Source organism: Dromaius novaehollandiae, chromosome 22 (assembly GCF_036370855.1).
Source record: "Dromaius novaehollandiae isolate bDroNov1 chromosome 22, bDroNov1.hap1, whole genome shotgun sequence".
In the NCBI taxonomy this organism is placed as follows: Eukaryota; Metazoa; Chordata; class Aves; order Casuariiformes; family Dromaiidae; genus Dromaius; species Dromaius novaehollandiae.
The window spans coordinates 7,589,809-7,605,689 of record NC_088119.1 but is presented as its reverse complement, the minus strand read 5'-3'; the positions used below and the strand labels follow the sequence as shown (position 1 = coordinate 7,605,689).

Below are 15,881 nucleotides of genomic sequence, written 5' to 3'. Positions count from 1 at the left end.
CAGTTCACTCCCATTCTTTCACTGTATATTTTTTCCAAAATATTCTCATTCAATCTGCATTAACATTGGGAAGGGAAGAGCAAAACCAGATGTGCCATTCAGTTCATTTGAAATATTCTACCATATTTCACAAAGTCCAACAGCAGCTCACTAAAAATGCTAAGCAGGACATAGCCTATAGATATGGCTATAAGCCTATAGATAGGGCTTACCAATACTTTAAGCCAACATTTAAAACACTGACCACATGACCTAACTCAATCAGCTTCACAATACTTTGCAATTCACAGATGAAAAACTCACCTGCAAGCAATTTAAGATTACCATCAAGCTGACAGGCACTAAACAGAAGTTACATCATTTTTTCCAGGTTAAGGATATTAAGGCACTCCCAAGAATATCAATTAACACTCTTCATCTATTGGAATCAATATACAACCACTTTCTGGAAGAACAAACACTATAAAGACAATGCAAACTATGTGAAGGTGAATATTTGATTTTGATACTTTTCATATGTGCTGAAGGTTTCTGTTTTTCAAATGCATCCACCAAGTTTTTAATCTAAACTAAGAAAGAAAACCAGTGTTTTAAGACCGCAGCCAGCTGAAAAGAACACTTCAACACCACCACCACCATCATCCCACATTAAGGCAACTTAAAAAAATAATAATAAGTTTCAACAGTAAGATTTCCTACTCACTGCTTTGTGAAAGCATTTTACGTAAGTATCCTGAGTACAGCAAAATAGCAGCAATCTGCCAAAATATTATTCTACCTGCCCTGGAAAACATACAGGCATGGAAGGAAAAATAAAATAACTAAGCAGCCAAAACACCTAACAATATATCAGTAGATAAATGGGAAAAGCCCCTATCACACAAATACAAATTAACCATTTCTTTTCTCATCCTCACTAATTAATAAGAAACTCCAAATGTGACTTGTATTGCAAATAAGATGTCACCTATCCAAAATAACTTTTTTCATTAAATGCAACCCTTTCAACTTCAGGCTACAAAACTGAGATTATTTACATCTGCTTTAATTGCTAATTATGGTTGAATTTTAGAATTAGACAGTCAAATACTCCCCTACCATTTAAAGGTGAGGAACTCAAAAACACATACTCCCAAATAACTATGGTAGGGGAAAATTTCCTCAAATGCTCTGTTCTCACTATTCTGATTTATAATCTCAAAAAAACTCATAGATTACTGTAAAAGACACAGTTCACTAACTATTCAGCAGTGTTTCATTAGTTAGTGATGTATTTATACAAACTTCTGGTTTTAAGAGTTACACAACAGACATTTGTAACGTCATTGATCCCTGAAAACCAAGCCACCTTTTTCAACGGCAAAAAAAAGATGATGCGGAAAACAGGATGTAAAGAGAAATAACTCATCACGACGACCACTTCTCTGCTGGATTATATACAAGCTGCTCCAAAAGAAATGACCACAAGCTTCTAAATGCAGAAAGGGAGAAGGGAGGAAGCCTGCCTCCCTCTTTCCAAGCTTGGAAGAGGTTGAGACAATAGCAGGCAAACATGTGCTATTTGCATATCCTCACAAGGCAGTACAGGAACAAACACAGCTTTGAGCTTTCTCTACTTTGATCAGCATAATAAGGTTAGAAATGCTAATCAGGTGACTTTTCAGTAACTTATGTGAAGCCAGGCAACATGAATGGAACTGGCTGTGGTGCAAAAAGGGGATTATTCATATAATACGGTTTTTGCCATACTGGATCTTAACTTCGGACATACACCATGCACTTTATTATCTCTCAGTAAATACAAGCAAAAGACAACGAGTAACAATATTTGGAAACCATATTAGAGATCTTTCGTACTCATAACAAATCACTCCACAGGCCAACAGCAAAATTAAAAGCAACTCCAGCCTCCATACCACAGCACTATCACTCTACTTTAAAGGATATTCCTTCAGTCACCAGTATGTTCTTTTCATAAAGGACAAATAAATAACAAATACTGGTAACAGCTGAAATGTCAACATGCATGATTCATCACCCATTTTTTCATTAGTTATATCACTTCAAAAGAAAACACTACTCTAACAGATTACTTCCCTACCCATTAGCTCATACAACACCATTCCTAATCAGGATGCGAGCCCCGATTCCACCAGAAGGCAAGTAGAGACCTGTGTGCATAGAAATAGTAACATGAACTCACCAGGATTCTTCATGTTCCTGAAGCATCTAACACGTGCCTCTGCCAAACTGGCACTTAAGGATCACTACCTAAGATGACTTATTTTGTAAAACTAAAGCTGAACAATCTTAATCTTTATGAAGCTATGGTGTTGGGCGGGGAGAGGGTAAATCAGAGGCACTCTCAAGTTTTAAATTCCAAGAAAGCAACATTCTAGCATATAAACCCTCCTTTCAGAGCAGGAAAGAGCTTTACTTAAGTAGTAAATAAAAATTAAAATGACTAAGGAAGCAAAGCTATATCTAGGTTTGTTTTATGTAGAATATATACAAAACCAACAGTCTGTTTTATAGATGTGTGTATATTTACACATATTATAGTATTATATATACTTTAAACACTACAAGTGAAATAATTCCTTTGAAATCAAGTAATCTCACAATGTGACATCAAAACAAACTTGAGCCAAATGAGCATATTATACTTATGTTATGTCATTACTAATTAATAAGTATTTCATAAAGATTAGCATTTTCAAGATGGAGCTGCTGATATCACAGTATAAATTAACTTCCTTGACACGTCTTAGAAAGACGGGTAAGAAATGCTGCCCAGAAAGAAAACCAGAGTATTCGGTGAACTCTACGAATTACTCCAAACAATTTTTTCTCTAGTTGAGATTTCAAACAAAATAGTTCCGTTACCCTATCACCTAAAACATGCAATATTTTTGTTCGAAACCCAGTAAAGGCACTTCTACTCTTCCACCAGAATCCCACAGCCAGTTCCACTTCAGGAGAACAAGCTGAACTCCCCTCCAGGTCCTCTGTCACCCTAACCCTGAAACCGGATCCTCTGGCCACGGGTTACATAACTAGAGCCTCAAACTGAATTGGATGGGGCAGCTTCACAAAGGCACCATTTCGAGATTGGGCTTTAAATTCCCCGTTTCTCACTTCTTAATGTAACTACATGAAGCAGGCCATTATCTCCTCTTCATATTAATTCAGGTTTTATATAAAAGTGATTAGTTTTCAAGTGAACACAAAACGAACTACTGTATTTCAGTCTCATACAATAACGAGACTAGCCTAATTCTATGTAACATAATAAGAATTTGTCTTTTTAAGCTTATAAAATCCACTTGGCAAATATACGATACATGAATGATCTAGTATGCTCCACCCCTGCATATATTTGCAGATACAGTGAGCCTTAAATGCCAATTTCTCTCCAGCACATTCGACAGGTATACTCTCAACCTTGAAGTTAAAATGAACATGTTATTCCAAGATGAAGACTTAAAATTACTAAAGTTAGAAACTTCCAGTGGGCTCAATCCTGCTCTCACTGAAGAGCACGCTAACCTCCTACTGACTTTACTGGTGCGTCACTGGGTCCATATGACTGTGCTGCTTTTGCATGCTTTCTGGATACTTAAGCGTTCCTAGAGGTTGGCACTTTTTTAATAAACATATCAGAAACCAAGGGCAAGATGCAACCTGAAACTACTAATGAAGCTGTCCACAAAGATTTTAATCAATGACATCAGTAAGGCTGTAAGATTGCAAGTATTCTTTAGGTTGCACTAAGCATAAACAAAATACACTCACTGAAGGTCAGTCACTGCACACCTGAAGGTAACACTGTTAGAGACAGCTTCAAGGCTTCGTACAAGTGTACTCCAGGCACCCGTTCACCATCAACACCAACCATTCACAGAGCTCACTGCTGCCAGAAAGGAGAGCTCCAGCCATCCTATTTCCTGGCATATATTCCTGCATCCTCCTTGTGTCACACTAATGTCCAACATGTCAGTCCGGTTTATTGATCCAGCTAGAAATGAACTCGGAGAAAATAAATAAATGGCTTTCATTCACCAAGCAGCAGCTCAAGCATTCAACTAGGTACGAGAAAGGGCTACAACATCAAACCACACTTTGGGGTTAGGGGGGAGGATGGAGAGAAGAGGTCACTGCTTTTGCAGCAGTTCTTACAATCAGCTTAATCTCATCAAGAAATTACACTTACAGTCATTTGCTTGTCTGGATGTCAATGGAAGTCATCTTGCTATACCATTCCACATTATTTTCAAGAAAATTCAGACCCAAAATTTGATCTTTAAAGAAAAAGAATCAGTGTGTGCACTTGTTGCTTTATGTATCAAAAAGAAATCTGGAAAAAGTCTTCAAAAATTTTTAAAGAGGAAGAGATTTATCAAATTATCAGAACTCAGGATTACAGGTGTTACTAGCCTCTCAACTGACCACAAGTTTAACCAAAAAGGTTAAACCAAAGGTTTAACAGAACCAAGGTATAACAGAAAGTAAATGTGCACATAATCTGAAATATTAAAAGGTAATAGTTAGATAACTTAGAAACCCATTGTGGTTCAGAATAGGTACTTCTATTAAAAAACACATGCAAATATAGGATCACGAGCAAACCAAGAGAAAACATGGGAAGACAGGAATTGCTACAAGATCAATACTGATATTCAGTTTATTTTATAACATTATATATTATTCATTCAGTTTCACTGTATATGTGACCAGTAATCCATGTTGCAATTACAAGTCTAAATCCACGCGGATATGCTTCAGTATCCTATGACCACAACCGAGATCCAAACACCACACAGTCCTTCCATTCCCTTCCACTTAAATGAAATTGGTGGGAAGTCTGGAGTACACATAGCCTTTTGCATTTATGATAGACTTGACAGGAGTTACTAAGGAAAGGAAACAACTGTTTAAGGAGCTGTTTGTTTTTTTTAAGCAGCCCCAGAGTCATAATGCCACAGACCTCAAATGGCTTAAATATTCTTTGCCCAAGCATTAGTGTTTTTTCCTGATAATTCATTCATAGAGCCAAAAAAATGGGATTTTGATTATGGTAAGCTGCAGATGCAATATACTATCCTTTTACAACTCACTAGCACATTCATCATGTATTTTACAGATATACACACCACTGCACAAGCTATGTATGATCTAAGGTGTCCCTCACCATGCCAGTAAGAAAGCCTCATGTGACCATAGCTACCAAATTCTCTTCAAAACAGACATTCTCAGCAAAAGGCATTTACTTTATTTGCCTCCACTTCCCCCTTTTTTTTAATTTACACATTAGGAAAGGATGTTTTTTGTTTTGGGTTTTGTTTTAAGGATTAAGTAAGAAAAAAAAGACAAAACCCAACCTTTGGCACTCTGAAGACATCATTCCAAGCTCCAACCTGAGAAATGCTGCAAGCAGGGGACCATGGCCATGTTGTTGTTCTCCATGGCACACTTGCTGTATTTCTTCTCGTTCTTCTCCCAGTTTCAGTATTAATTTGCATTCATTCAGTATATTGCAGCAGTGCTTCACTCCCCAATTGTCTTAATTAGCCTTTTTAAGTCACATTACTTAACTTCTCAAGATAATATTTTCCTTATGCTAGTTATTCTCACCTGTATAAAAGCCTAAAATCCACACAGATGCATCCTTTTCTCTAAACTGGCTTAGATTTGCTCCCGAACTTCCAAACACAAATAGGGATGAGAATCTGCCTTATCCTTGCAAAACATACACAGAAGAGAAGCTGTCTGCCTCATCATATCTCATCTCTTTTTTACATTTTAGCCCCCAACAACCAGCCCACGCCTGTAATAGAAAGATACTGTGTGTCATTAGACTCCACACTCCTTACTCACCCTCTGGGAGGAATAAGAAGGGAGGATATTTAACCCCTGTTTTTCTCAAGCTGTACGGAAATATTTGGAGGGAGGGAGGGAGGGGAGTGTTGTGTGTGTTTGCTTCACGTGCAGTCTATCTGCAGCGAAGTCCCTGCAAAATAAGAGGCCAATGTGCACGAAATTCCTTCTTATAGTCTTCCTTAGTGTTTAGAGATGGATTTTTTTTTAACTGATAAAACAATTCTTGCAATGTGATATACGAAAGGGATATTATCCACTTACCTTCTCGGCTTACATGCTATTTTAAAGACAGCCGATTTGTGACCGAAAAGATGCAGTTTTTGCAAGCATACGTGCACGCTGCTCTCACTGGACCTGGAATTCGGGGCTGCTCACGCACCGAGCGCTGCCCCGATGAATTCCAGGTTCATTAACGGGCGGCGGCAGCATGACCGAGGCAGCGGGCGCGGACCTGCCCCCGAGGCAGCCGCGGCGAGAGCCCCCGCGAGCAGCGCCCGGCCCCCCCCGGCATCGCTCCGCTCCCTCGACACGGCACCAAATCCCTTCCCCCCGCCCCGGCGATACGGCCCCGCAGCGGCTCCCCCCCCCCCTCCCCGAGCCCCCGCCGAGGGGCCGAGCCCGCCGCCGCCGCCCCGCCGAGGGGCGCCGCCCGCCCCCTCCCCCACGGGGCGGGGAGCGGCTCGCCAGCCGGGCACCGCTATCAGCCGCCCCCGCCCCTGCTCGCTCTCGACATGTCGCCGACAGCACCCCCCCCGCCGCCGCGCCCCGACATGTGTCGCCGCATGGGGGGGGGGTGGCGCCCCGCGGCCGTTGGCTCTTACCTGGCGCGACGGCGCCGCGGCGGGGGCTGGCGAGCGCGGGGCTCGCGGGCGGCCCGCGGCCGGGGCTGGCGAGCGCGGGGCGCCTCCCTCTCACCACATCGCCGCGGCGCCGGGAGCCGCTGAGGCGCGCGCCTGCCTGCAGGGGAGGGGACGCGCAGGGGGGGCGGCGGCCGCGCTCGCCCCTCCTCGGCGGCTCTCGCTCCGCGCGGCGGCGTCTCCCTCGCCGCCGAGCTACCACAGCGCCCCCCTCCCGCCTCGCTCCGGCGCGCGAGCGGGCGCGCGCCGCGGCCTCCCGCGGGGAGCGGCAGCCCCCCGCGCCTCTGCCCCGCGCGCGCCGCCGCCGCCGCCGCCTGGCGGGCACGCGCGTGCTGGGCCGCGGCGAGGGGGAAGGGCAGGGCAGGGCGCGCGGCGCTCGCCCCCCGGGCGGGCGGGCGGGCGACCAGGCCGGGCGAAGGGAGGAGGGGGAAGGGAAGCAGCGGGCGCGCGCGCCCCCGGGCTCCCTCCCTCCGTGCGTGTGATGTGCTCGGAGGTGAGCCGCCCCGCTGCGAGGAGGCGCTGCTGAATTATTCATGATGAGGGGCGGGGCTATGCAAATGAGCCCCTTCCCCGCCCTAACGCAACCTGCGCCGGGGTGAGGGCTGCGGCGGGAGGGGGCGGGGCTATGCAAATCGGCCCGCTCCTTCCTCGAGTGCTGGCGGGGGGGGGGCGGCTGCTCGTACCTGGCGCGGCCGCTGCGGGAGGGGGGAGTGGCGGGATGCTCGTTAATCACATCCGTGATCGCCGCGTGCGATAAACCCCGTCGGGAGCGGCGGGGGGAGGGCGCCGGGAGGCACGGCCGGGGCAGAGGCAGCGCCCGCGCCCGGCGAGCGGGAGAAAGTTTCGCAGGGGGCGGCTCCGGGCCCCTCCTGCGAGGGGGGGAGGCGTTGTGGCGGCGCGGAGCTGCTCTGTGGGGGCGAGATCGCTGTGGCGGCGCGAGGCCCCCCTCCGCTGAGGGGGCCGCTGTGGGGAGCCTGCGGTGAGGGAACCGTTGGGGCGGCGCGGGCCCCTCCGTGAGGGAACCGTTGCCCCCCTCCCCCCCCTCCTCCGGTGAGGCGACCGTTGGGGCGGCGCCGTTCCCGCGCGCAGGGCGCCCTGGCCGCGGGGCAGCGGGTGCTGTGGGAAGGGGTCGCCGAAAAGCAGCGACCCGCCTGCGGCCGGCTCCGTGGGCCGGGCTGCGGCGGGCGGGCGGCGCTCCCCGCCGGGAGCCGACCTCGAGCGGCTGCTTCATCTGTCAGCGCCGCCACGAGGGCCGAGGCGTTAAAACCGCGTGTTACTGCGGGAACCTGCCCGTGCAGGTACCGCTCGGAAGGGCTCGGGGCCGAGCGAAGGGATTTGTTGGCGCTGTGAGGCGATGGCATGACGATCGCCGCGCCTGGCCCCGGTGCCCGTGTGCAGCCGCCCCCGAGCTGTCTCGGGTGTCGCCCACCCATGTAGGTACCGCTCCCTGCTGTGAATACACTCCCGCTGTGTGTGTGGTGTTTTTTTTTTTGGTAAGGATTTCTCAGAAAAATAGCTGAAAACCAACACGTTTCCCTCATCTTCCCCTGCAAGAGAGCAGACCCAGCTAAAGACCCGGTACAAAAGCAGCACACAGGAAGAGAGGAGCTAGACTGGCTTTGCAAAGCTCATATGGACATTTATTTAAATTGCCTGAATAGCTTAAGAAAGACACATTACAACTAGTGCTAACATCTGATCGGTGTATCAGCCCTGCTTTATTGTCCGCAGTGAATGAAATATAGGGGTGTCAGAAATCTGGTTTTATCATCAAGACTTTAAAAATCAAAGTTAGTGCTGACACAAAAAACTACATGGTAAACAGGATTTTGTTTTTATCTGGATATTTCCCTTTAAGAAAACTAATATTAAGGTCTTACTCAACAGAAGAATCTTTTTAGACCCAGTACAAAGTGTTCCCTTTAATTAAATTAATTACAAGTATCTACACACCCTTGGGATGCCTTGTTAAACCTTCTGGGTGCAGATTACTTGCCTCCATCTAACCCCAGAAAGGTTAAGAGCTTTACATCACATCTGCCCACAGTGCCAAATTAATGACCAAATAAATTAACCAACAGGGTAATCTTCAGTTGTGAGTCAAGAAAATTACTTGTACAAAAAATGGAATTACAATACAAAGAATCCTACCTAGAAAATGTGAATGAAAATGGAGGTCTCTCTGTTTTGTTTTTTATTGGTATTTGTTAGCAGAGCAGATACACAGATGCCACATTTCTGGAATTAAGCTTGGATCACAGCGGGTGAATATATATCATCTTTCACCCCAGTCCTTGGATTTCATGCTTTCATAGGATAACAGCATCATATAAAACAATGCAATGAACACTTTTTTAAAAAACAGTAGGGAAATCTTCCAGAAATATTTTCACCTAAATCCATAGCCTACTGACTCTTTTATTACTTCTAGTGAAAGTGCTTTCTGTAATTGCTTATCTTCTGTTGCCCTTTAGTCTTTTAAACCCACATATATTAGAGGGCAACACATAGCCAGAATAATTCCCATTTTTCTTCAGCAACTTATTAGCATAGCAAATCACTGACTCCGTGCACAATTACAATACCAAGGAGGAATAATAGTTCCACCTACAAGAAAATATTCTCAGAACTGATGTCAACTGCTTTACATATGCACCCATATCATTACTAAGAGAACAGACAGGTTTCAAAACCCAGGTTCGTGAAAGAGAGGGAGGCTCTGATGCTTCCAGTATAGAGCTGAGAAGATGAAGAGTGAGATATCAACAAAAGAGCAGCTCCAGAAAGAATAAAGGAGCCACTTAATCTAAATATCTAGTAATTGATGTTCAATCCAGAACTTGTTAGTCACCTATAAGAATATAAGGACAGTCATGTAGGGTCCATTTTCCATACTATCCTGTTTGACAATGGCCAAAAGTGGATGTTTCAGGAAGGGTATAAGAACGAGGCGGACATGTGGAATGCTTCCTCGAAGTGTTGTGGCAGCCTCCAACGTTTGTGGTTTTAGGGCTTCCTGAGGCATATGTGATTTCTAAGTATTTATGCTACGTACATAGGCTCTGTATACAGTGTATTAATATAAGCTGGGTGCCTTCCGAGTGAGAACCCAAGCAGGCAAGGAACTGCTTCACATCAACAGGGGTTTGAAGTCCCCGAGGCAAAGGAGGGGACTGAAAAGAAAGCATCTTTGTCCTCTCCCATGACAGCCTCCCCTGCCTTTTGGAAGGAGACAGATCCAATTGGTACAGACCAAGTTTGCCCTGAAATGCCTTCTGGGACTTAGGGGAGCGCTTAGTTCCTGGATCCCAACTGTTCATGTTTACGTATAAACAAAAGACCAAACTGCCCAGACTTACTACACTGAGTAGCTCTGTGCCTATGCAGAAGCACAACTGTAGATATTTGAAACACACTAACATGAAGCACCTATAGCTTTTAAAGACTTACAGGATTAGCCAGGAGATGAGGGAGAAGAACCACTGTTCTGGATTTTGGTCCCAAAATCCAGTCTGATTTCGATTTTGAACACGTCCATCCCTTTTACATCTAGCCACTTACCCTTATAACCACTCTTTCAAACACCTTTCTGGTGAACCACAGAGCCAAAAACAACACATAAAACCTCAATCAACTATTTATGTTTTGTGTGTTTTTACTGCAAACTGACATGAAGTTTGCACAACAGCAAAGAAAAAACTTGGCTGTAATAACAAGATGTTGTCTCTCAAATAGCCAGAATCCCTACAGGAAAATATAAAAACAGTCTGTCTTTTAAATCATATATATCATCAGATCACCTCCTAGATGGATTCTATTAAGTGTGACTATATAAAAAATAAATATTGTTTACAATATTATCTAAGAAATACATGCCTATAGAGGCAGTATTTTAGCATAATCTTGTAAACCTAAGATACTAAATTCCTTCACACTTCAGCAGTCTGAAAGAGCTCAGGTTCTGCCATCCCTTCAGTAACTACTGAAAGGCATATCTATTTGTGCAGCCTGAGGAGTTTTCAAAGAGAGTTGTTTTTGCAGAAGGAAAGGGAGATTTCTGTTTTGCTGGCTGTTTAATTTTCATCTTTGCAATTTCTGGCAAGGGCACCTTGAGCTGTGGATAACTGACTTAATTTTGTCTAAATCTAAATAGGTACTTTAAGACCTTTCTTCTACCACCCATGTTCCATTTTAACACCAGCGTTACCCTTCATCTGATCAATGGCTGAAATTAGGGCTTCCCAACGAGCTTTTCAGAGAAGAAGTGAGTAACAAATACAGGATGAGTAAAAATAGCTTTATTTTCCTGTATACACCTGTTCTGGAATGAAATGACCAGAAAACACGAAAGGAACAGCATTCTCTGAATCTCTGAATTAATATCCAGTTTCTAGTGCACAACTTTCTTTCAATAATTGAAACCAACGGAAACTTTTCCTGCTTGCAGAGCTCTGTCTCCTCAGAAACAAGTATAACCAAAACCAAAAATTCATTTGAACACAGAAAAAAAAAATGTTAAAGGCTGTGTAGAAACAGGAGCTGGTGCCATACGCCACAGCATATTAAACCTACATCAAACAATCCTGCCTGTCACAGGAAGCAAATCATAGCCATTCCCATTTCCCTCCTGGAGCAGATGGAAGAAGATGAGAAAAAGCCAGTCTTAGATAAAGTTAAAAGGTGTCTGGCTAAGAGATGAGCCTTGCACTGTGCGCCGAAGGTCAGTAATCTCCCATTCTGACAGACCTCCAGGAAGATTTAATTCTATGATAAGAGATCCTTCGCAGCGAAGGCCTTGCCTGTTGTCCTCAAGAAATTTTCAGGGAGAATAATAGCACAACAAGTGACATGGTGAAATGAAGGGTGTTATACAATGTGTTATAGAGCGTTGTTTTCATAGCAGCAGACAAACAAAGAGTGCTTTCAAGCAGCATAATTATGTCCCCTGGCCAGCCAGCGTTTCCTCCCTACCCCAAAACTTTTCCAACACTGCTTGATGCTTTCTCAATTTTTTTTCCAAAACAGGTATTTGAGGTGGGGAGGCAGATAAGTGAGATTCCTTAATCTACCAACAAAATGCACGTGCCTCAGTGCAGAATTTTGTATCTGTTTAACAGAAAACATCCATTATTAAGAGAAGAATACTGTATGTCAAACTGTAATTGGAATTTTGAAAGAGAGGAAGTATTTATGCAGATCTTAATTTGGCAACAATACTAACCTCGATATTTTCCTCCTGAGAGGCACGATGGGAGCTTTAGTGATTGCATGGGATCAAGATAACATCTTGACTGAAAAAATGCACCTCTGGCACAGCGGGGTACACTTCTCGAAGAGGGAACAGCAGTCAGTTGTAAAAAAATAACAATAAATTAAATTAAAAAACAAAATTGTATCTTCTGCTTTGTTAATGTTAGAGAATTAGTATAATTTTTGTAGACAGAAGATACTAGAACTTGTACATATGCTAGACCAAACTGGAATACCAGCTTTCTGGTATTTCCCCATTCAATTATGCCAGGACCAACTTAGCTCAGTTTTTAAGAGTTCAAGAGATCATTTTTAATGACTGCAAATGGCAATCAGGCAGATGTTCATTTAGGGTAGGAAAAGCTTTATAGAATTTTCTACAGCTTTGGTACAGCTATTTATAGGATGTGTTCAGTGGCTACTGCAACTGTTTTGGATTACATGTGATGTATATAGTCCTGAACAAAGATAAAGATATACTGAGGCTATCTGAAAACTACATTTTCAGTTTCTATGTGTCCATTAATTAAAGTCTCCAGCAACTTATCCTTTGTAATTTACATTCCAGCATTCTGCAGGAATACTGAACGCTGGAGGGGTAATTTGCCGCGACGGTCTAAAGACACTGGTAGGACAAGATGCAGTGGTAGAACTGGTATACTTGGAAAAATCGGAAAAGTCTTTTTTATTTTTGTATGCTGTGCTACATCAGCAGAGCTCGGACAAAGTTTGTTGGTGCAGGAGTCACATGCTCAGAACCTTACAGCTCACAGAGGTTCCTAGTGAAATTCGTATTGGGCCTCTCAAAATACATGTAACTTCTGAATCAGAACTAACATTTTGCACACAGGGTAAAATAAAGCACAAGGCCTGCTTTTTCAACTATAGAAAAAAAAAATTATTTTCCAGATCAGCTCATCTTAAAATTTTCAGATAAACAGAGGCTTATTAACTCTAAAAATTTCTCTTCTCATGAACCTCACCACTTAAAACTTTTAACTCAGAACACTGTGAAGTTGAAATAAATTATCTATGTTCTTCTGAGCATGTTTTTGTGGGCCACTGAAACTGTTGGCAGCTGACACTTTGGTGTCTGTTAGGAAGATAACATTGCTCACCTTCACAATTAAAGAGACTTGTGAAACCTTAGGGAAAATACCAATGCTAAAGCAGCGATAAGTATTTTGCAAGCCAACAAGTTAAGTAAGGCAACTTAATGCATCCTGCTCAGAAGTTTGGTAAGTTGATTTAATATGCCATATTTTAAAGAGTACAGTTTTGGTCAAAGCCATTTTTATGAAAGGAAGAAGTTTTGGTTCACTCAGTTGGTTTCTGCCAAATACACTGTAACTCTTTGTGATGATGGAATAAATGGTATTTAGTGAAACTGCTGAAGTAGTCCCGTATATTCCCTTAACCCGTAACAGTGTTAAAAGAACACATCATATTCTTTTCCATCAGACCCTGTCTCCCATTCAACTCCTAAAATAAATACAGTGTTTTCTTACTGCTTGCCTACGTCAAAATCCAAAGTGCTATATGAGAGCAGTGGTCTGAAGAGCTATTTTGTTAACTGAACAGCAACACTGATAGAAGGGAACAGCACAGCAACACTTTCTGGGCATAGCAGTACTGAAAGGCTTGCTTGCCTGTATTTGTATGTTTTAGTATATGATACTGAATCCATTGAAATCAGTGGGGGTTTTGCCACTGTTTCAGTGGATAAAAGGCCTGACCTCCAGTGGTTGGTTTAATTGGAGTTGACAAACTGAACTAAGATCTATCAAACACCCAGATCCACAAAGTTCTGCCATCCCTCAGCTCCCAGTGAGATGAACTGCAATGGAAGAAACTGCCACGTTTCGCAAAGCCAAATCTCGGAGCAGGAAATCTGGAGGTGCCTCATGTCTGAAAATTGCTCCGAGTCAAACTACTGTAAGGAGGGAAGAGCTGGTTCATGCAACCAGAAGAAGGCCTCCATCCAGAGTTTAGATGCAATAGCCACTGGATTTTGTGGGAGAATGTTTTAAAAGCCCTATCTGTATCTCCAGGAGAATGTTCTGACCGATGCACTGTCCCAAGGGGGCGTCATTATCATGAAGCCGCAGCAAAGCTTCAAATCCTTTTTTCATAACATTCCTCAACTGCTTGCTCCACCCTGATTCATTTTAGGAAACTGATAAGACAGCTGTGAAAATACACCATGTAAAGCACTTTCATATTACAGACCAGCTGGCAGGATTTGCACTTTTTTTCTCCCAAAGGAATAAAGAGTGTTGTTTATTCCATTTTTTAAAGGACATATGAACTAAAATGTAACCCTCTCTTAATTAACCTAATGGGTATTGTTAAGTAGGTGTGTACTGACAGAACATTTTGGCTTCCCAAGTCAGTAAAGCAACTGCCTCTGAAATGTATGTGGGCTACACTCAAAGAGATTTTGTTATGAAAGGGGGTGTGGGTCTTTCCTTTCATGAAAATGTTCATCATTAATACTGTTCCTATTCAGTGCCTACTGTAACCATTATTACATTTCTCATTTGACAGCTTCTCATCACAAGGTGATAGGTCTAGAAGAGCTGCAAAATTTGTATATTAGCCCTCAGTGCAGTAGTAATACTGTTTCCACGGGACTGGTGCAGTCATTCTTTTATGGAAGTACAAGGCCAGAAGAAGGAGGCCTGAGTGCTTCTTATTAATAAAGATTTCATGGCAATTTTTTCAAAAACATATACCTTAAAGGCAAGGACATGACAGAAATGCAGTTTGGCTTGTTATGCTATGTTTTGTTTGTACATCCTTCCTAATGCATCAGCTGCTCTGTTATTCTATTGTAAATTCTTACACTTTTGTGAACTGCCGTTGCGCACTGTGAAACATTTGTTGTTTTTGACCCTAGAGATGCCGCAGTTCAGCGATAGATCCCTTTGCTAGAGATATGAGCACTCTGCGGCACAGGAATTGAAGTCTTCAGGACAAGTGACACTATAGACATACTTGAGCTGTATATCTGAAGTTAAAAATTATGCTTTGATGCTGTAATTCCTTTTTACTGTTTTCTTATTTCAGTGGATCCCAGCTGTCTGCTAGCAGTTGTTATTCCAGCTCTTGACTCTTTCTCATGTATTGTCCTTTGCACTGATATATGAAATAGTCATTTCTGCCTTCTGGTCCAAATGTGATGCCTACAGCCTAGACCTGCAACTGAGAAACAAAGTTTGATAACAGACATACAGCTGGACAACTCTGGCGAGCTACAAATACCATCTGTTACCACTGGACTCTGTGTGCATGCTCCTGGCATAAAGAGGCCAGGGATATCTCCAAACTATCTGCACTAAAATATGTCCTGGGATGGACAGGATGGGGAGGGCTCTCTGCCACCGCTTCCAGTCCCTTTCACTGCTCTTTTAGCCAGAAGTAGAATCGGTGAGTGAAACATGGAAACGCCTAAAGTAAATGCAACCGTTAGGATGCAAAAATGAGGAATGCAGTTTCTACACTGCCACCTCCTTTTCAGGGATCCTAAGAGGAGGCTTCATGGAATCTGGGGGCTTAGTATTGAACTGGAAGAGATCTGGAAGTGTACTAGAGGCTCTCTGCTGTTTTGTCCCTAGGAAAGACTCCCGTGTATAAATCCCTCTGGGCACATTTTTGCTTTCCTCAGAGCCCCAACCTAGTTGCTTTTGAAATCCACAAAGATGTTAAGTTAACGCAGCCAGTAACAGCATGGCTGCGTGGCCTTCTCCTCTGAAAGGCGGCGATTTGATAGAACAAACCATTTTCTATCAACCAATTACCGCCCGAGTGGCCCGTAATGAGCCAAAGCCCGGCTAATTCAGAACACCACTTTTGAGCCCTACAACTCATGCCTATAGCTCTGTTGTGCATTTT

At 43.5% G+C, this 15,881-nt stretch overlaps 1 protein-coding gene across 2 annotated transcripts in view; it reads right to left on the bottom strand.

The window, feature by feature from the left end:
- TANC2 (tetratricopeptide repeat, ankyrin repeat and coiled-coil containing 2) overlaps window positions 1-15,881 on the bottom strand; it is a 278,047-nt gene that overhangs the window by 239,855 nt on the left and 22,311 nt on the right. Inside the window, exon 1 of one of the 2 annotated variants that reach the window (XM_064524517.1) lies at window positions 6,702-7,214. The exons of the other annotated variant lie outside the window; for it this stretch is intronic. The gene's annotated coding sequence lies outside the window, so the exon portion shown is untranslated. Of the gene's footprint in view, window positions 1-6,701; window positions 7,215-15,881 lie in introns of those variants that run through there. 2 annotated transcript variants of the gene reach the window in all.